Source organism: Physeter macrocephalus, chromosome 7 (genome assembly GCF_002837175.3).
Source record: "Physeter macrocephalus isolate SW-GA chromosome 7, ASM283717v5, whole genome shotgun sequence".
Taxonomy (NCBI): domain Eukaryota; kingdom Metazoa; phylum Chordata; class Mammalia; order Artiodactyla; family Physeteridae; genus Physeter; species Physeter macrocephalus.
Window position 1 is genome coordinate 106,483,911 of NC_041220.1, and position 6,111 is coordinate 106,490,021.

At 44.8% G+C, this 6,111-nt stretch overlaps 1 protein-coding gene and 1 long non-coding RNA gene across 2 annotated transcripts in view; one reads left to right on the forward strand and one right to left on the reverse strand.

The window, feature by feature from the left end:
* ZNF518B (zinc finger protein 518B) overlaps positions 1 to 1,491 on the forward strand; it is a 65,017-nt gene extending 63,526 nt beyond the window's left edge. The window contains exon 4 of the mRNA XM_055086142.1: positions 1,389 to 1,491. The gene's annotated coding sequence lies outside the window, so the exon portion shown is untranslated. The remainder of the gene's footprint in view (positions 1 to 1,388) is intronic.
* The window catches only part of LOC112063761 (uncharacterized), a 96,174-nt gene that overhangs the window by 15,101 nt on the left and 74,962 nt on the right, over positions 1 to 6,111 (reverse strand). The window lies entirely within an intron of this gene.

Sequence of the window (6,111 nt, forward strand, 5' to 3'; positions counted from 1 at the left end):
TGATGGTGGCCTCATAGAATGAGTTTGGGAGTGTTCCTTCCTCTGCAATTTTTTGGAAGAGTTTGAGAAGGATGGGTGTTAGCTCTTCTCTAAATGTTTGATAGAATTCGGCTGTGAAGACATCTGGGCCTGGACTTTTGTTTGTTGGAAGATTTTTAATCACAGTTTCAATTTCATTACTTGTGATTGGTCAGTTCATATTTTCTATTTCTTCCTCCTTCCGCCTTGGAATTTTTTACCTTTCTAAGAATTTTTCCATTTCTTCCAGGTTGTCCATTTTATTGGCATAGAGTTGCCTGTAGTAGTCTCTTATGATGCTTGGTATTTCTAAGGTGTCCATTGTAACTTCTCCTTTTTCACTTCTAATTTTATTGATTTGAGTCCTCTCCCTCTTTTTCTTGATGAGTCTGGCTAAAGGTTTATCAATTTTGTTTATCTTCTCAAAGAACCAGCTTTTAATTTTATCGATCTTTGCTATTCTTTTCTTTGTTTCTATTACATTTATTTCTGCACTGATCTTTATGATTTCTTTCCTTCTGCTAACTTTGGATTTTGTTAGTTCTTCTTTCTCTAGTTCCTTTAGGTGTGGGGTTAGATTGTTTATTTGAGATTTTTCTTGTTTCCTGAGGTAGGATTGTATTGCTATAACCTTTCCTCTTAGAACTGCTTTTGGTGCATCGCATAGGTTTTGGATCGTCGTGTTTTCATTGCCATTGGTCGCTAGGTATTTTTTGATTTCCTCTTTGATTTCCTCAGTGATCTCTTGGTTATTTAGTAACGTATTGTTTAGCCTCCATGTGTTTGTGTTTTTTACATTTTTTCCCTGTAATTGATTTCTAATCTCATAGCATTGTGGTCGGAAAAGATGCTTGATATGACTCAGTTTTCTTAAATTTACCGAGGCTTGATTTGTGACACAAGATGTGATCTATCCTGGAGAATGTTCCCTGCGTCCTTGAGAAGAAAGTGTAATCTGCTGTTTTTGGATGGAATATCCTATAAATATCACTTAAATCTATCTGGTCTGTTGTGTCAGTTAAAGCTTGTGTTTCCTTATTAATTTTCTGTCTGGATGACCTATCCATTGGAGTATGTGAGGTGTTAAAGTCACCCAATGGTATTGTGTTACTGCCATTTTCCTCTTTTATAGCTGTTAGCACTTGCCTTATGTATTGAGTTGCTCCTATGTTGGGTGCATATATATTTATAATTATAATTGTTATATCTTCTTCTGGGATTGCTCCCTTGATCATTATGTAGTGTCCTTGCTTGTCTCTTGTAACATTCTTTATTTTAAATTGTATTTTATCTGATATGAGTATTGCTACTCCAGCATTCTTTTGATTTCCATTTGCATGAAATATCTTTTTCCATCTCCTCACTTTCAGTCTGTATGTGTCCACGTCACACCAAAAGCCCACATCACAAAGGGGATGAGGAACCAAGCAGGAACCACCTCACACCAAAAGGCCAACATCACAAAGGGGATGAGGAACCCAGCAGGAACCACCTCTAACCAAGGGGCCCACATCACAAAGGGGATTACGAACACAGCAGGAACCACCTCACACCAAAGGGCCCACATCACAAACAGGATGAGGAACCCACCAGGAACCACCTCACACCAAGGGGATGAGGAACCCACCAGGAACCACCTCACAGCAAGGATCCACATCACAAAAGGGATGAGGAACATAGAAGGAACCACCTCACACCAAAGGGTCCACATCACAAAGGGGATGAGGAACCCAGCAGGAGCCACGTCACATCAAAAACCCACATCACAAAGGGGATGAGGAAAAAAGCAGGAACCACCTCACACCAAAGGGCCCACATCACAGATTGCATGAGGAACCCAGCAGGAACCACCTCACACCAAAAGGCCCACATCATAAACGGGATGAGGTATCCAGCAGGAACCACTTCACACCAAAACCCCACATCACAAACAGGATAAGGAACCCAGCAGGAAACATCTCACACTGAATGGCCCACATCACAAAGGGGCTGAGGAACCCAGATAGAACCACCTCACACGTCAGCATCCTCTTCACAAAGGGGATGAGAAACCCAGCAGGAACCACCTAACACCAAAGGGCCCACATCACAAACGGAATGAGGAACGCAGAAGGAAACACCTCACACCAAAAACTCACATGACAAAGGGGATGAGGAACCAATAAGGAAACACCTCACACCAAAGGGTCCACATCACAAAGGGGATGAGGAAACCAGCAGGAACCACCTCACACCAAATGGTCCACATCACAAACAGAATGAGGAATGCAGAAGGAAACACCTCACACCAAAAGCTCACATCACAAAGGGGATGAGGAACCCAGAATGAACCACCTCACACGTCAGCATCAACATCACAAAGGGGATGAGGAACCGAGCAGAAACCACAACACAACAAAAGTCCCACATCACAAATGGGGTGAGGAACCCAGCAGGAACCACCTCACACGTCAGCGTCCATATCATAAAGGGGATGAAGAACGCATCAGGAACCACCTCATACCAAAAGTCCAAGTCACAAAAGAGATGAGGAACGCAGCAGGAACCAGTTCACACCAAAGGGACCACATCACAAAGGGGATGAGAAACCCAGCAGGAACCACATAACACCAAAAGGCCCACATCACTTAGAGGATGAGGAACCCAGCAGGAACCACCTCAACCAAAAGGTCCACATCATAAAGGGGATGAGGTATCCAGCAGGAACCACTTCACACCAAAACCCCACATAAAAAATAGGATGAGGAGCCCAGCAGGAACTACCTCACACCAGAAGCCCACATCACAAAGGAGATGAGGAACCCAGCAGGAACCACTTCACACCAAAGGACCCACATCACATAGGGGATGAGAAACCCAGCAGGAACCACCTCACACGTCAGCGTCCACATCACAAAGGGGAAGAGGAACCAAGCAGGAACCTCGTAAGACCAAAAACCCACATCACAAAGGGGATGAGGAACCAAGCAAGAACCACCTCACACCAAAGGGCTCACATCACCAAGGCGATGAGGAACCCAGCAGGAACCACTTCACACCAAAGGGCCCACATCACATAGGGGATGAGAAACTCAGCAGAAACCAACTCATACTTCAGTGTCCACATCACAAAGGGGATGAGAAACCCAGCAGGAACCACCTCACTCACACGTCAGCCTCCACATAACAAAGGGGATGAGGAACGCAGCAGGAACCACGTAACACCAAAAACCCACATCACAAAGGGGATGAGGAACCCAGCAGGAACCACGTCACACCAAAAACCCACATCACAAAGGGGATGAGGAACCCAGCAGGAAACACCTCACACCAAAAGCCCACATCACAAAGGGGATAAGGAACCCAACAGGAACCACCTCACACTAAAAGCCCACATCACAAAGGGAATAAGGAACCCAACAGGAACCACCTCACACCAAAAGCCCACATCACACAGGAGATGAGGAACCCAGCAGGAACCACCTCACACCAAAAGCCCACATCTTTGTAAAACATTTCTTGCATCTTCTCGTTCTTTGCCTCCATACTTTTTCCGAGGTCCTGGATCATCTTCACTATCATTATTCTGAATTCTTTTTCTGGAAGGTTGCCCATCTCCATGTCATTTAAGTTGTTTTTCTAGGCTTTTAGCTTGTTCCTTCATCCGGTATATAGCACTCTGCCTTTTCATGTTGTCTATCTTTCTGTGAATGTGGTTTTTGTTCCACAGGCTGCAGAATTGTATTTGTTCTTGCTTCTGGTGTCTGCCCTCTGGTAGATGTGGCTATCTAAGAGGCTTGTGCAAGCTTCCTGATGGGAGGGACTGGTGGTAGGCAGAGCTCGGTAAAACTTGAATCCGCTTGACTGCTGATGGGTGGGGCTGGGTTCCCTCCCTGTTGGTTGTGTGGCCTGAGCCAACGCAGCACTGGAGCCTACCCGGCTCTGCTCAGAACCTTCACTCCGGTGGGTGGACTTCTGTGGTATAAGTGTTCTCCAGTTTGTGAGTCACCCACCCGGCAATTATGGGATTTGATTTTATTGTGATTGTGCCCCTCCTATCCTCTCATTGTGGCTTCTCCTTTGTCTTTGCATGTGCGGTATCTTTTTTGGTGAGTTCCAGTGTCTTCCTGTCGATGATCGTTCAGCAGTTAGTTCTGATTCCGGTGCTCTCGCAAGAGGGAGTGAGCGCATGTCCTTATACTCTGCCATATTGAACCAATCTTGGCATGTGTTTTTATAAAGTTTTATTGAGACATGGCCATACTCATTTTTAAAAATGTATTATCGGTCTTCCCTGGTGGCGCAGTGGTTGAGAGTCCACCTGCCGATGCAGGGGACACGGGTTTGTGCCCCGGAGCGGCGGGGCCCGTGAGCCATGGCCGCTGAGCCTGCGCGTCCAGAGCCTGTGCTCCGCAACGGGAGAGGCCACAACGGTGAGACGCCCGCGTACCGCAAAAAAAAAAAAAAAAAAAAAAAATGTATTATCTGTGGCTGCTTTTGCACTACAATACAGTTAAGTAGTTGTGACAGACTGTACAGCTGGAAAAACCTAACATGTACTATCTGGACCTTTACAGGAAGTTTGCCAGCCCCTGATATTGTCCATTTTGTGGGAATAAGAACGTATTTTTCTGATAGGGGAAAAATATGAATTTGCCAAATCAGAAGCCATGTTAATCTACTCTAGTAAAGAGGGCACATCTGGCATAGTGGTTGCTATTGAGATTTCTATTTGATTGTGCTTGTGGTGTTTTACTGTCATCCTCCAGATCCATGTTGTGTTTTGTTTTTGATTTTGTTCAGGGGCCAGAATAAGTTATATGGAAACATGACAAGGACCACCACCACACCAGCATCTTTTAGATCTCAGCATATTAAACATAATAATTTTTTCCAGGGCAAGAGTGGGGGGATGGTGGAAATTGTGCCAACATCATCCGCAGTTAAGGAGAGCCCCGAAGGGCTGACAGGTGAAGGATATCTGGGGGCAGCACTCCTAGCATCTGGGAAAAATCTGTCCTTGATGCTGGATCTGGCCAGTGCATCTCGGCGTCCATCACAGTTGCCTAAAGTCAAAAAAGCTAGAGATGCCAAAACTGCCTTGGCGGAAGACTAAAGAAAGAGTCAAGAGGCTCACATGTGTAGAAATTTTTGAATAGGCTTTTCATATGAAAGGAGAAGACCTACCAGATATGTTTCCAGGAGGGACCAGAGAACATTCCTCTCATTAAATAAGAAATACACTGGTGATGGGGAAAGTGACACCACTGAGCAGCTCATGGTGACTGTCCTCTGAAGGACATGCCACAATGGAACTGGGTTCCTGAGTGTTTATGAAGATGATAGCACGCAGGCATTGGTAGAAGCAGGTGGTGGCATGTAATCGTTAGAGGCAAAATAGATGTAAATCACCATAATGGGAAAAGAAATAGAGATGACTGACCTACAGGGATCTGTGTCAATAGCTTCCATTCCACAGTGAACCTAAGCATGAAACAGATGGGCAGCTGACTCAGGTCACAATTGACCTGTATAACTATGCTAAATCAAGAGCTGCTGAGAGGAATGATATGATCCCTGATCCAATCTCTAGCTAAAGAAGGTCAGTCCTTTAGAAAACAGGGCTCTGCAAAGCCACAGCAAATATATCCAATAAAGTCTCCAAATCCTTCCCCAAACAGACCTAACAAAATATTTCCTAGGTTCCTAGGAAAGGATTTATTATTTATTGGTCATAGCAACAGTAACTACCAGAACAATTTTTAAATCTAGCCCAAGAGATCCATGACAGTTTTGCATCAGGAACTACACACCTACAAGCCAGCCAACGGAAAAATAGTCCCCTGAAAGTCAGTCCATGAACCTCCTTCTGAAAGTCTGTCAATCACTCAACATTTTCAACCGCTGTGTAAGGTTCTCTCTCTGTTTATTTATGGAGACACTCCGAAGTATAGCTCTCCCTTGTTTAGCAAGCAATAAATTCAGAATTTTGGTTCAAATGTTGAGTGGCAGCATCTTCCTCTGATAGGCTTTTTTCCAGAATAAATCAACACTAAAGAAAGGGAGTATGGGGCTTCCCTGGTGGCGCAGTGGTTGAGAATCCGCCTGCCGATG